Source organism: Panthera pardus, unplaced genomic scaffold (assembly GCF_024362965.1).
Source record: "Panthera pardus isolate Hobbes unplaced genomic scaffold, ASM2436296v1 HiC_scaffold_13, whole genome shotgun sequence".
Classification (NCBI taxonomy): domain Eukaryota; kingdom Metazoa; phylum Chordata; class Mammalia; order Carnivora; family Felidae; genus Panthera; species Panthera pardus.
In genome coordinates, this window is record NW_026526688.1 from 78818829 (window position 1) to 78835234 (window position 16406).

Sequence of the window (16406 nt, forward strand, 5' to 3'; positions counted from 1 at the left end):
AAAAAAAAAAGAAATGTGTTCTTAGCTGTATTCATGTGAATGTTTTAAGTTCCTCCTTCTTAACCACTATTTATTGCTTGTGTTCTTCTTGTAAGCCACCTCAAAGTCTGTGTGAAAAAGGCAGGAAAAAAACAAGAAAAGAGAAATAAAAAAAAAAGAGAGAGGAAGAGCAGGAAAGAGACAGAGGGTAACGTGATTTAGAGAAAAGTGTTCCTAAATAGAAGAATCCATCTCTTATGTCATAAGAATCTGAATTCTCTCTTTTTTTAATTTTTTTGTAATGTTTTATTTATTTTTGAGAGAGAGAGAGAGAGAGAGAGAGCACGAGCAGGGGAGGGGCAGAGAGGGCAGAGAGAGAAGGAGACACAGAATCTGTAGCAGGCTCCAGGCTCTGAGCTGTCAGCACAGAGCCTGACACCGGATTCAAACCCACGAACAGTGAGACCATGACCTGAGCTGAAGTCGGATGCTTAACCAACTGAGCCATCCAGCCACCCCAAAGAATCTGAACTTTTGAATCTCAGAGACTGTTTGCTAGATTGCTTCACAAGCCTGGCACTTGTCTTGCATTATTTTTTCTTACATTCTGGTTTTTTCCTACAGATTTCATCTAGTAGTTCCTAAATTCTTTGAAGATAGAAATGAAGTGCATTTTCACCAGTGAGCCTCAAGATTATGGTATTCACTACACGTCTTTATGAATTTCTCTTTTAAAACAAAATAGTTCATTTTGCAAAAAGAAGCTCTATGCGAAAATACTAACTACAACAGCAGTGAAAATTAACAAAATACTTAACAATATACAAGTCATGTATTTTATTTCATTTGATCCCCACAGCAATTTTATAATGAAGGTGAAAAACCAGATTCTTTTTCTCAGGCTTTTTACATATCTCCCCCTTCTTCCTGAAATGCACTTTGCCCTGATATACACATGGCTTTCAGCCTCACTTCTTTCAAGTTTCACATAAGTGTCACCTATTCAGAACCCTTCCTTCACTACCCAAACAAAATAGTATCTCACTCCCCACTTTTCACATCTGACAAAATGTGGTTTTTGTTTGTCTTTCTGTACTTGAACATAAGCTCCATGTGGATGGTAATTAATTTTGTTTGCTACTATTTCCCCAGTCCTAAAACAATCCCTAGCACATAGTAGATGCCCAATAAATACAGGAAGGCATTGATCCCATTTCATAAATAATGAGCAGTAGGCTTAAGAGATTTGACCAACTTGGCACATCTCCTGAGTGGCAGATTAGGTTCTGGGTCACAGGTGTAAATTTTAAGTCCTACTATATTTTCAGGACCTCTAGAGAGACATTGTGCTAACTTGATCTACACTATTAACCTCAGAGGCATTAATTTCTGAAGCAGTGTGAGATCTGGAAACTTCTTTTACAATTTCATGAGTGTTACCTGGGGCCAAAAAAAAAAAAAAAGCAAACTTAAAGCAGGTTACATTTACTAATACTAGACAGGATGGTAGGAAAACTTTTAAGCTGTGGTATAGGTAGAGCTGTTGGCACCACACTGAGAACTAATACGCATTTCTTGGGTGCTAATCTTACACGGTCCCTAAATAAACCCTTTGTGAGCCATTCCAAAGTACTCTTTGTCAATAAGCAAATAGTTATTTCTGCTACAATAACAGCATCTTGAGAGATGATGCTATTAAGATAACAAAAACTACCAGCTACTCTCAATGGTAAACCACTTAGCGGCGAGACAGGGATGTGCTAACGCACGAGCGCTGGAAAGGGGAACAGCCTTTGCAAATGGACCCAATAATTGCAGTGCTTCAGTCCGATTGTAAATATAGCAATAAAGAAGACTTTACATAATTTTAGATAGTACTTGCCCCTGGCTTTTAAAGATCACTAACCGACTTCCGATACTACACACAACTTTATTTAACTTAACTCACTTAGATATAGTAAACTCTCCATTGACTGCCATTCTATCCACTATTAACTAGCACTTTCAAACAAATCCTAGAAGTGAGTGTTAAAATTCTAAGAGGCATGAGAGCTCTTCCATTAAAAGCCCTTCATTTTAAAGGTGAAGAAATTTAGGCTAAATTGTCTTATCAGTCATATTCAGCCAGGAAGCAGTGCAGTCAGAACTTGAATTCCCCAGTGCTCTTTCTACTACACACAGTTGGATCACATTTTGCACAAGGTCTGCCATTCCCAAATAGTTAAATGGATGGATTCTGAAATTAATGGTCTTGAAGCATGGCGACACTGCAAAGTAATTTTCAGTGATTTGTGAATCATTATGAGGAATGCAGATTCAATGATTTTCATTACACTTTTAGTGTTCTTTGGATAGTGGTCTGTCTCTGAAAATTATAATGTCAGTAAGTCTTATACATGAAAAATATCATTAATGAAAATATTTGGTTAAGCAATAAAATCAAATTCCTGACCAATAGTAAAATTTGTTGTATGACCATATGATAATCATGTTTATTTTTCTTGAATTACCATGTTGAAAGCCAATAAGAAATCTGGAAGGCAGGAATATCAGTATACACTGGGCTCAGCTAATGGTCATTCTCTAAGTTAATTCACTCTCACATTGCAAACATATATACTAACCATATCCCATGTGCCAGTGTGGAAGACATTCACTAGTTGTTCACCAAACCATATCCCTTTTCCTTCTGGGCAGAGCAAGACTACTGTTTTCAACCACCATTGCAGTTAGCAGCACCCATGTAACTGAGTTCTGGCCACTAGGTTGTCAGCCACAGTGTCATATGCCATAGATCCCTCCCATGTGCGATCCTCCATTTATCTCCCTCATCTTCCAACCAGATGCAGTGGAACTAGTGGAATACTCTGAGTCCCAGGAGATGGCAGAGCCACAAAATAAAAGGAGCCTGGGTCGCTGAGTCACCATTTGGAGGAGAAAAATAAATGCTATGGGATGCATTGGAAAGTTTTAGGAAAGGCCTTTCAGAAGTCATTGTATCAGAGATAGAAAGTGAAGTAAGGTTTCAATTGGAAGAAAAAAGCAAATTCACCTTGGATAGAGGAAGAAGCATACACAGAGCTTCAGATGTGAAAATCGTGGGTTAAGTTGCAGGAACAGCAAGTTGTCTGATGTAGCTCCAGGTACATTAAATTGTGGAGTGACATAAACAAAACCCTCCCTTAGAAGGTAAACTCTGATGCAGTGTGAGAAACCGCTTGGAAGAGGAAGCAAATATGACAAGGGAAAACAAGTTACCAGACTACTGGAAAAGTGTAGGCAAGAAATGATGCAAGGTCTAATCTAGACTGCATCAGAAGAAATTGCTAAAAAACAGATATGAGAGCATTTAGAGGAGGCATTCCTAAAGCATAATGTTCAAGTAGCTGTTAGGAATAAGAAGTTAAAGTAACATTAACTGAGGTAGGGAACACAAGAGGAGGTTAGAAGAAAAAGATGATGAATTTGTTTTTAAATATGTTGAATTTGGAGTCCAAATTAGAGGAACTATCCAGTGTGCAGTTTGCATTACAAATATAGAACTCAGAAAAAAAATTCAAAATTGGAATTATAAATTTGGGAGTTGGCAACATAGAGATGATGGTTAAGCCATGGGAGTGGATGAAATCTGCCAAGAAAAGTGTATAGAGTGAGAAGCGAAGGAAGAAGAGATTTCACAGGATACTTGAAAGAATGGTTAGAGGAGTATAAAAAGCATCAGGAGAGAAGAGTATCATGAAAACCAGGCAAGGACAGGCTTTAAGAGTCCCACCCACATAGAGGAGTTCAGACCAAACCCAGCAGGGAAACCAACATGATATCTAGTCATAGAGTAGGATTATAGATCTTGGAATTACATCAGACACCGTGGGCATGTTCCAAAGATTTGCCAAAGAATGCTAATCTGTCATCAGAGTCAAGTGATAAATGGTGGCTATAAATCAGAGAGGGAGCAAGAGGTCAAACATCAAGTAAATGCACAACTAGGGAGGTAGAGGAGTAAGACTGCAAAATGGCAAAAAGTCCAGAATTTTTGTCAGAGATCCTTATCAAGTTCTGGCCAGATGTAGACTGAGTATGACTAAACACAAGAGATGGTAAACCATTTCCACTAACAAGGGGACTGAAAGGTCAGCAGGGATTTGCAATTAAGTATTGAAGTGATTTTGTTAGTTTTGGGAGTAGATGCCACATTGCATTGGGGTGAAGGTGAGGTTCGTGATTGAAGGCAGTGAGTGAAGATATCTTTCTCAAGGTTGCTGATGTTAAATGGAATTATGTGATGGAAGCTTAAGTGGTAGACAGAGTTCAGAGAAAGCTTGTTTAGGGTCTTTGTTATGCTAAAGGTAAGACTCTGTTGGAGGTGGAGAAGTGGAAGAGTGAAAGAGCACATAATTTAAGGAATCAAGTAGAAGTCAGAAGAGATGGGACCAAAGTACCTGTGGAGAAGCTAGCTGGGCAAAATATGTCTTGTCTTGCTTGATCTTGCCCTTGCCGAAGAAGAAGAAGAAGAAGAAGAAGAAGAAGAAGAAGAAGAAGAAGAAGAAGAAAAGAAGAAGAAGAAGAAGAAGAAGAAGAGGAAGAGGAAGAGGAAGAGGAAGAAGAGGAAGAACAAGGATAAGGAGGATTAAGTGTGGATGAATGATGAAAAATATTGAGGTATTTCAAAACTGACAGCCTTTATTTTCCTTGTGAAGCCAGACTGGATCATTCAATGAGAGAGCAGGTAAAAGCCTGAGAAGAGAGTCAAGTTTTGGAATGATGGCCGCAGAGAAAGAGGGCTCTGTCTGGAACGTGTGAGAAATTAGATTTGCACTGAAGACCCAGGTGAAGCAAGGAATCATAAGGCCCTAGGATGTTCTCTAGCAGTGATTAGATATAGAAAGTTTAAGGACAGAGAAAATAACCAAAAGCAACATTTTTCCCAGTGGAAACAAAGGAAAGAAAAAGAGATGAAGAATCCAAAAGTGTTGGTGAGTATGTGAAGAAAAGGACTAAGTCCACCCTGAGCTGCTTTGGGGCTGAGGTAATGACCTGTCAGGATTCCCACCACGGTGCCCGACACATAGAAGGCACTTGAGAAATAGGGAACGAAGGAACGTATGAACGAGCACACACTTGGAATTCAGAGGGGTCATGTGGGAGATGAGGAGGGAGGATGTTCACAAACTGAGAGACTAGGAAGGATTGGAGAAACAGTAGCCGTGGGCAATAAGACTAAAGAACAGGTTTTGTGGGAAAGAGTTTGAGAAGAGAAAGAATACAAAGGTGTGGGCAGAGAGAGTTGTTTCAAAATTCTAATTTTCAAGGAGCAGTTCCCAAATGAGTAAAAGGTCCAAAGTGTGCTTCTGTAAATGGGATTACTAAAGTAGAATGGAGGTAAATGTCAATTGTGAGGGCAGGCTGTGGGATGGCTCATCGGTCTATATCATAAAGTCACTTAAGATGACAGCAGATGCTGGAGTAAAGAGAGAAATGGTGAGCTAAGTTCCAAAGTCCCTGACGATTAAGAAAAAAATGACCCAGAGGTAACAGGAACAAGAACATGGATATTTCATCAACATAATATTGGCCCCCCCTATCACCCAGCATTCTTAGGAGGATGAAATAAAAAGAAATTATACACATTCTTGTTGGGAAGTAAGAGATACCAAGAGCCAGAATGTCCTTCAAAGGAGGAGAGATTGTTAACTGAAAACTACATGAAATTTTGCCGGAAGTTGCAGGGAGCCAGGATAATGCAGAGTCCTCTTCCAGAAGCCAAAATATAGGAGCAACATCTAGAGTATTGTGGGGAAAGCAGTGTCACAAGAAGTCTGAGTTTCAGGAAAAAGAAATAGGAAAAGAAAATCATTTAGCTATTAATTATGTGCTAAGTGCTGAGTGCTTTATCTATACCATCTTGAATTTCCACAGCAGTCATGCAAAGCAGATATTATTTCCTTCAAATTACAGATGAGGAAACAGGACTGTTGTTGAGTAACTTTCCCAAGGCTGCACAGTTACTAAATAGAATAATCAGGATTTGCACCCAACGCAGATAAAATCTCATTCCCTATCCACTCCACTTCAGTACATTAAACCAGTGTTTTATAGGGGAAATGAGAATATAAAACACTGGGATGATGCATGAAGAAACAGAAGAGGACAGAGGCAAAAGACGAGGAAAAAAAATGAGGAGGAGGAGATTAGAACATGAGCAAGGACATTTGGCAAGAGGGGACTGCCTACTACTGATCGATGGCACTGGGGATGTGAGAAGTTGGGAGATGGACAGGAGGAGAGCAAATAAAACCAACCAGCCTTGAGTTTCAACTGCAACTTTGACATTCACTGGTTGTGATGTCTTTATGAAGTCAATTCCCACTAGTTAACGGAATGCTTTTTTTTTCTTTTTTTTTTTCTTTTTTTTAATATACGTGAACAGTCAGGCAGCTATCTTGCCACTTTAACAAGCACCCATGAGGAATCAATTAAAAATTCCCATCTCAGAGGACTTACATATGTACAGTAACAGCTTGGGTTAATTTACTAATTCATCTAGCCAATTTCCGTAAATCTTGTTAAAATTCATGCACCGAAAAGGTAGTTTTCCGATTACCTTTCTGCAAAATTAGAGTAAACATATACATACAGCCTTTTAGGTCATTGGTCATAATTTTAATGTATTTATTAAGGACCATTGATTAAATCATGTTCCTAAAGTATTTAGGATGTTTGAAAATTGCTCTTTCAAGCATTTTGAGTGTCATTTTTATGATCTTATTTGTACCATTTATTTCCTTGACAAACCCTTTCTTTATATATAGCATAGAGATATACATCAGCCAGGTCCCAAATGGCTCATCAAAAATTCTGAGTTAGGGAATTTAGAATACAGAGGACTGTTATTTAGTATAAATGCTGCACAGGCAGCCTTCACAGCCAGAGATTTTTAGACATGCAAGGAATCTTATGTAACCCAAGTATGACTGGGCTTTTGGGGGCAGCTTCTTTTCTCACTTCCAGCCTGTGTTGGAGCCTCCAGGTGCACTTAGCTATATTCCTCAGGCTGTGTCCCCCACTCCCCTACCTGTCCAATATTACAACTTTAAAAGTCTTGGTGGGAAGAAACTCACATACCATACAAAACAAACTTCCCCAAATGTCTAGTGACCTCTCCTCTCTCTCTTTCCTCACTTGACCTCTTGAAAAGCCTCTCCGTAGTCCTGTGCAATTCAGCATTTCTTGGCTATCTTGTAGAATGCAAAGAGGAATTAATGTTTTTAATTGCCCTCCCATGCACAGAAGTCTTATATACCAAAGCTCTCATTTTACTATTAGATCAAAACTCTCAGCTAAAAAAGGTAACATGTGACACAAGTAGGAATAAAATCGGGTTCTGCATATAATGTTGTTTTTTTCACCAACACATTCAGTAACCTCTGAAGTTCCTTCTAACTTTAAAATTCTATCATTTATCTACTCTGTGGCTCATGATGAATTTGGGGATTGATCTATAATGTCCTAAATAAGGTTATAATAATATAAAAGGTTTGGTTGGAGAAAAGGGACCTTTGATAGAATGGTCCTTGACTGCTCTGAAAATGCCCAGAAACAAGGGAGCATTGATGAGCTTTTATAATATCATGTACATATACATGGCCGACTATACATATACTGACTTTACTGTTTGTTTTTTAGTAGGTATGTGGGGCTTCTTAGGTTCATCTCTTTTCGGTTTTTTGATGTTAAATTATTTAGTATATGAAATATGCCAACCAATCAAGCATGAATACACTTGTTTTTGGATACTTGTATACAACGTAAAGAACGTAAATGTATTTTGTATGGTAAACATTTTTTTTTAAGTACCAAAAGGCAGTGACTATCAATCTAATTTGTGTATTGCACTGCAAAATAAAATGTCAACAGATACTTTAAAAATGACAGTCCAGGGGTCCCTGGGTGGCTTAGTTAGTTATGCGACTGCCTTTGGCTCAGGTCATGATCTCATGGTTCGTGAGTTTGAGCCCCACATCTGGCTCCACGCTGGCAGTGTGGAGCCTGCTTGGGGTTCCCTCTGTCTCCCTCTCTCTCTGCCCCTCCCTGCTGGTGCTTTGTCTCTCTCTCAAAATAAATAAATAACTTCAAAAATGTTATATTAATTAATTAATTAATTAATTAATTAATTAAAAAGTAAAAATGACAGTCTATATAGAGATGTGGCTAAATGTGTTTATGTCCTTAGGCCCTGAATTTATTGATTCAGTTCTTAGGTGGCACATCACTAATTGAGGACAATGGGGTATTATCAATTTACAGTATATTTTTATCAGCTACCTATTTATTTAGCTCCAGGAAATTTAGGCTGAGCTCAGCTGGGCTTCTTCATGTCCTCAATTGGCTGTAGATCAACTTCAAGTTAGATCTGAAGTGTCAGGTCAGGTCTTGATCTTGGCTGGGTTCCCTCACGTGTCTGGGGCCTCTGTTAGGACAACTGCACTGACTTTGTTCTGGTCCCAGTGATCTTTCATCCCCTGGCTAGATAGCCAGGGCTTGTTTACCTGATGGAGGAAGAAGTTCCAAAAGAGCGAGGATAGGGACTCTGTCTCTTAAGGAACGGATCTGTGAAATCACATGGCTAAGAGCATGGATACAGGGTGGGCATGAAAATGACACCAGTAGACGACTGTAAGTACCCAGCAGAGTGCTTGGCTTCACTGACAAAAAGCGCTTGACTAGTTAATTAATCTTACCACTCTAGGGTTACCATAATCAACCAAACTAAGTAAATTCTTCACTCCTATTAAATCTATTTTATAAACACAGAGTTGAAATCTTAGAGAGGGGAGCCTCGGTGGCTCAGTTGGTTAAGTGTCTGACTTCAACTCAAGTCATGATGTCACAGTTCATGAGTTCAAGTCCTGCATGGGGCTCTGTGCTGACAGCTCAGAGCCTAGAGCCTGCTTCGGATTCTGTGTCTCCCTCTCTCTCTGCTCTTTCCTCACTCGCACTCTGTCTCTGTCTCTCAAAAATGAATACATTTTAAAAAAAGAAATCTTAGAGAAAATGTGAATTTCCCATTTCCTCAGACTTTGGGTAGTTGGTTTGTTTTGTGCTGTTCTGAAGGCAGTGCAGAGAAAACAGTCAAAATATTTAATGTGATATGAGTTTGTCTCTAGAAACTTCTAGGTAGACCGCCACAGAGGGACTCACTCAGCCTCCTCCTATAAGATGGTCCAATCATTTTATCAACTAACTGGAGGTTGAAAGAATTAAACTAGCTTCAAAAACACTTCATTGTACCAGAAAATGGGATCTCTGATTCTTCATTCTGTGTTTTATACCCTAAATGCTGTTTGAAACCAGTGTTTCATTAACAGCGCCAATGACAAGTAGTTTGTTCAGATTAAGCTTTTGACTTATTTTCATTCACATTCATATGATGAGCAAGATAAAACTTGAACTCAATTTTTAAGAATCTATTTCTGTACTGTATTTATGCCTTACAGAGATGTTGAGCTTGTGATGCAACGACACAAATGTCTATTTACCTGCTGCTTGAAAATGATGCATTGCTTTCACTTTTCACACAAAATTGTGAACTGTAATTTTTCTAGGTAGTTTGTCTTATAGCCTTGTGATTTTTGAAATCTCAGGCTATGAAGTTTTTCGGTTTGTTTGGTTCGTTGTTTTATACGCTTATTTTTTCAAGTTAAGATTTATATCTAATGATGCTATACTTAATAGCCAGATTTCTTTCCTAGATATATGCACATGTCAGAAGATATGGTGAACTTTTTTTTTTACTTTTTTGATTATAAATCAGGAATGGAGAGTAGCTGTTTCGCTGGGTCTTTAATTAGCATGGCATTCATCGCCTAGTTGTCTTAATAATTAAATGCCATCTTATTTAATATAAGAAGTTTGCCAAACCGGCTGCTTATTTATGAATTTACAAATGTATTACAGTCTTTTACCCTTAATAAAGAAAGCAGTAAACTATATTTATTACATAGCTAAACTTTGATTCTTTTTACTTTGAAAATAGTTGCACTATTCTTTTGAAAGTAGTTGCACATACACATCAGATATGTAAAATTACATAAGAGACACTGAAAAGCAAGTAGAAAACAAAACCCGTACTTGAGAATTGAATATTTAATGTATGGGGGTATCTACAATTCAGCTTTTAAAAGACAATTTAATTTTTCTTATCTTCTTGCATGCAGTATATTTTAAGAAAAAAATAAGAGATTAATTTCAAAGTAATATTTTTCAATATTTTTCAATTTCAATTACAATTTTATTTTAGAAAGAAGAGTCTCAAAATCAAAATTAGAACCTTCTAAAAATTGTCACTAATCTCAAACTGTAGCAATAAGGGAAACTTTTTAGCTCAGCATAACTACTGTCTCTTTTTCAAATTGGAAACCTGGCTCTAGTAAGTGGACCAGAAACCTCTGGAAGTTGGGAGGCTGGGAAAAGCATTGTTGGGGGGCTGGGGAATGAAGGTGTTAGAAATGGTGACTTAGTGTAAGCACTGATAATCCAACTAAAGAAACTAATTACTTCAATTTACAAATAATGAGGTTCACATTTTTAATTCTGTGGAGGACTTTTTATTCTGGCTTCAAGGCAATAGGAATGATTAACTATAGTGATAAAAATAATGCCCCACTCCAAATCTCAGCAGTCAGCTCTCACAATTTAATTACAACTTCTTATTGACAGGATATTATTTAATATGTAACCTAAAAGTAATTAATATGTTTATGATAACATTGTGAATTTTATTCTTGAAAACTAGCTTTTTGTTTTGATGGCATCACACTTCATATAGAATACAACTTCAAGTCGACATAAAATATGCAGATTTCTATATGCCAGAGATAAGCCAACTAAACAATCACAATGACTTTGAACTCTTCATCCCAAAGATGCATTGGGTGCATTTTTTATAAATTGAAATAATAAATAATAGATTGGGTCTAAAAGTAATTTGTGTTTTTGCTGAGCCATCTACTCCCAAAATATCTGGATTCTGAGTCTCTAATACATTACACTGTGAATTTTATTCCTATTTCAGACTCTTACGTGTGTAGGCAAAAGCAAGAGTTTGGTAGTTTTGTATTTCTTTTAAAGTTTTGTCTTTTCTTCCTGTCGGCTAAAATAGTTTCCTCTTCATTCAAAATACATAAAAAGGAAGAGGAGGAGTTTAGAAATTATATAACATTCTGCTCCATCCATTCCAGGCTGTTGACCGTTTAATTTATTAAAATATGGAATTTTCATTAAAAAAACGTAGTTCCTTAATTCTAAATTCTGTAAGGGAAAAATAATTATAGAGGTGCAGGCAGCCATCTGCTCTATCTACCTCATCATTCTGAGTGCGCCATTTTTGTCAGCCAACAAGCAGTGCTATAATTTGCTACATTGAGAAGGTAGACAAGCAGACATTTTTTGACTTTGCCAGATTGGGAAACTGGCTAGTATTCTTTTGTTTTCTGATGCCATGATGGAAATATACAGAAATGTTAATCACCCTAATTGTGCCTAAGATTTAAGTTCTTATACATCATACCACAGGTAAGAGATTCAGAATACTATCAAAGAGTGAGTGGTCTATGATTCAGTGAATCTTTGATTCTCAGATCTAATACATGGAATGTAGACAGCGTGCTGGCTCTCATTATGTGATCTTAGATATCCTCAAGGTTCCGTCTTCACTCATCTGACAGCGATTGTATACTTTTATTGTTTTGCTTTCTATGTGCTTACATATTATGTTTGCAAACATATTACCATCCCTAGGTGATTAAGGACTGCACATCCAATACATCTATGTGTTTTCTAGACTGTATATCCTATGTGTGTGTTGATTGATCTTCCTGCTAATTTAATGTTTGCTTTTTGTTTTTACAAGTCACTTCTATTGAAATTGTACGTTTCTAAAAAGGCTTTTAGTTCTCGAACCCATCATAAAAAATCCCCAGTGCCATTCTCTTCACTTCCAAGTAGACCTGCTGGATGTGTTTAATTTGGAATGGAAAGAGGAAGATTGCTTAGGGCATAGTTTCCAAAAACGTGTTCCTCTGTCAGATGTTAATAGATGTTATTTTTAGGACTCCATAGTCAAATGAATTTGTGAAATGGAAGATTAAAATTAGTTAAAACAGGTTTCTTTCTGAAAAAAACACTGCTCTGGAAATTTAATATACTAATGGGCAATTATAAATCCCTGAAAAAGTGATAAAGTATGTGGTTTCCTACCTACTTGACCATAAAAACCATGATTTTAGAGGGCAACTCATATGATAGTTTTTTGCAGAACATATTTTGTGAAACCCTGATCTAGGAAACAAGACAAAAAGACTATTAATTAAGTATATATGGTAAGAAGAAGAGATCAAAGATGGCAAAAATTTGCAATCAAGACATATGGAATCAAGAGGTGGATGGGGCACCTGGGTGGCTCGGTCGGTTAAGCGTCCAACTTCAGCTCAGGTCATGATCTCACAGACCATGAGTTCGAGCCCCGCGTCGGGCTCTGGGCTGATGGCTCAGAGCCTGGAGCCTGCTTCCGATTCTGTGTCTCCCTCTCTGTCTGCCCCTCCCCCGTTCATGCTCTGTCTCTCTCTGTCTCAAAAATAAAGGTAAAAAAAAAAAAAAAAAAAATTAAAAAAAAAAAAAAGAGGTGGTATGAGTTGGGATACCTACTTTATTACACTACAGTGACCAACAAACAAACAAACAAACAGACAAAAAACCAACCCAATAAGTTTGTGATTTAAAACAGACAGTGTTTACTTTTTGTTCAGGCCTGATGTTGATCACAGGATGGCTGAGAGCACTGCTCCACGTTGTCTTCACTCATACATGCAGGTGGAAGAGCCTCCACAGATCTACAATGTCACAGATCACCATGACAATGGGAACAGAAGGTGGAGGATCACCTGTGGACTATTAAAAGTTTCTACCTAGAAGTGACCCATACAACTTCTGCTTCCGTTCCACTTGGCCAAAGCATGTAACATGGCCATACCTAACTCAAAGGACACAGGGAAATATAATGTTATTATCTGTCCTGGAGAAGAGAGTCAGAATATCTGTGTGAATGTTCCTAATGACTACACAGAGTCTGAGGAGAACTGCCTCCTCCAAGACGATGCACCTTCCCATATCCAGTGGGATTGCAGGCATGTAAAGGCCAGGGCCCTCATCCAACTCATGACAATTCTGAGGGGCAATCTTAGTTTCACAGGTTTTCAGAGGGATTGACTGAGGCCATTGTTAAGACTGGATCATGGCTTGGGGACATCTGGGTGGCTAAATCAGTTAAGTGACTTCAGCTCAGGTCATGATCTCACGGTTTGTGGGTTCGAGCCCTGCATCAGGCTCTGTGCTTACAACGCAGAGCCTGGAGGCTGCTTCAGATTCTGTCTTCCTCTCTCTGCTCCTCCCCCCCACCCCCACTCCCTCTCTCTCAAAAATATATAAACATTAAAAAAGAATTAAAAAAAAAAAGACTGTACCATGGCTCGAACTCTCCTGCTCAGTCCTGCTTCCTTCACCTCCTTTAGGTAAGATTATTCCCAAAAGCACTCCCAAAAGAAACTTCTGCTTGGTAATCTCTATCTCAGGACCTGCTTTACAGGGACCCCAGTCCTCTGCACTATACACCATATGTTTTTGAATAACCTGAAATATTGTTTTGTATGTTTTAAGCTTTATTTTACATACTGTTGTGTTATACATATTCTACATGCGCCTTTTTCCTTTAAATTATGTTTCTGAGGTTTATTCATGTTGATTCATGCAGCTCTAATTCATTTATTTGAACTGATTTTTGGAAAATGCCACAATTTATCTATTCCCCTATTAAGAAGAATTTGGGTTTTTCCCATTTTTTCAATATGAGAATTTTGCTGAGATTCTTTGCAAATATCTGCTTATTCACATATACTTAAAAATACATGTATACCATATATACATATATATGTGTATATATATATATATATATATATACATATATAATAATAACTAAATAAATAATAACTAAAATAAGAATTATAATAAAATAGGGTCTTTACACTCTCAATTTTATTAAATGTTGTATTTCCCTGAATAAATGGCCATTTATTTTTTTCTGGGAATTTTCTATTCAATTCCTTGCCCATTTTTTTTCAGTTAGATTCTTGATTTTTTAAAACTGAGCTTTAAATATGCATGATACCATTCTTTATCAGATATATGGTTTGAAATATTTTTTCCAAGTCTGTAACTTGCCTTTTAACTTTTTTAATGATGTCTTTTTTTTAAATAAATAAGCCTCAAATTTTAATGTAGTCAAATTTCTTTATCGTTTTTTCCTTTATGCCTATGCATTTTGTGTTATATACAAAAATTTTCCTTCCCCCAGGTCTTAAAATATTCTGGATTTTTCTTGAAGGCATTAATGGTTTTTGCTTTCCACATTTAAGCTATTAACCCAACTGGAATTTATTTTATATTTGTATATGATATAAAGATATAATTCTTTTTCATATGGTCAATCAATTGTCCCAAGATTATTTTGTCAAACTAATATCCCTAATTCTTTATAATGTTTTTATTTATTTTTGAGAGAGAGAGAGAGAAAGAACATGTGCACATGCCCACAAGTGGGGGAGGAGCAGAGGATCCAAAGCAGGCTCTACACTGACAGAGTCAGCCCAATGCTGGGCTCAAACTCACAAACTACAAGATCATGACCTGAGCCACCCAGGTGCCCCAATATCCCTAATTTGTAATGCCACTTCTGTGTATATGTATGTGCATGTGTGCACATGTGTGTTGGACCCTCTGCCCTATTTATGAGTCTATTTGTCTGTTTCTACACTAACATCATCCAGATTTAATTACTATGGCCTTACAATGACTCTTGGTATCTGAAAAGGCTTCTTTAAAATTACCTTGGCCATTCTCAATTTTTTATCCCAAGTGAGTTTTAGAATCTACCTGCTAACTTTCACCAAATGAAATTCTCTGTTGGCATTTGATTGGAATTGCATCATATTTGTATATGTTAATTTGGAGATAATTGATATCTTTACAATATTAAAATTTCCATTTATGAAAATGGTATATCTCTAAAGAGATTCTTTTTTACCATATACATGTTCAAGTCCCACTTTTTCAATATTGTGATGCATCCAAGGGAGCATGGAAGTAAAGGGGCAGGCTACACATATGCATTGCTCTCCTGTTTTCTCTTTCGGAATAAACAGTTTAAATTTGGCACAAATGTGACTCGAAATAAGTGCAGCACTTTAAGAATGACTGATGTCATATGAAGGAGCTACATAGCACCATTTGAAATTATTTGAAAGGCTGAGAAATCCAACAAAGGAAGTACAATTATAAGGGTCAAGAGAGTTATGTCAAGGCCCTAAACATGTGCCGGAGAAGACAAAGTAAAAAGACTGGTGTTCCCTCCTGGGAGTCATAAAGGTTGGCAGACCAATACTTATACATTCATTCATTCATTCATTCATTAAACAAATATTCATTGAGTACCCACTATTTTCCAGGCAATGTTCTGGCACTGGGGAAAGAAGAGAAAACCAAATAAATCCCCTGCTCTTTGTGAATCTACTTAGGGAAGGGACTTCTTAAACACTTAATAGTACTGAGCACCCATTGTATAAAAAATGTAAATCACTCTTTCAGTCCTCAAGGTGCTTATAAGAAGATTAACCACCATTAAATCACAAGAGCAATAATCAGTGCTATGTGGCATGCTCCAAACTATAAATGCAATTAAAGTTCTGAGCAGAAAGATACTTGGAGATTGGTTGAGAGACACAATAGGTTTTCTGGAGAAACCATGTCTTGTACCAGAATTTGAGGACCAGTAGGATTTGATAGGTAGAAAGGAGACTGGGAGTTTTGGTTTGTTCTTGTGTTTTTGTTTTAATGTAGGCTTCATGCCCAGTGTGGAGCCCGACAGCGGGTCTGAACTCATGACCTTGAGATCAAGACCTCAACTGAGATTAAGAGTCAGATGTTTAAACAACTGATCCACCCAGGTACCCTGAGACTGGGAGTTTTTTAGGTGAGGACAACTGCATTAAAAAGGCATTGAGATGAGACTCTACACGCCATGTGGGTAGACAGAGAGGAACTCAGCATTCCTGGAAAAGAGATTATGTCTGACAAAAGGAAGAGAGTTTGGATAAATCGGATGAGGTCAGATAACAAAGGACTGTGACCTTTGTGACTCCAGCAATGAAGTTTAACACGGCTGCTGAGACCAATTACAGACTCTTTTCCTCCTTTCCTCTTCCTTCTCTTCCTCCTCCTTTTTCATACATCAGGGAACTGATACAATAAAAGGAAACTTATAAGATTTATTAGCCTAACATTGATATAGAGGAAGCATTGGAAAGTGAAGAGACAAAAGA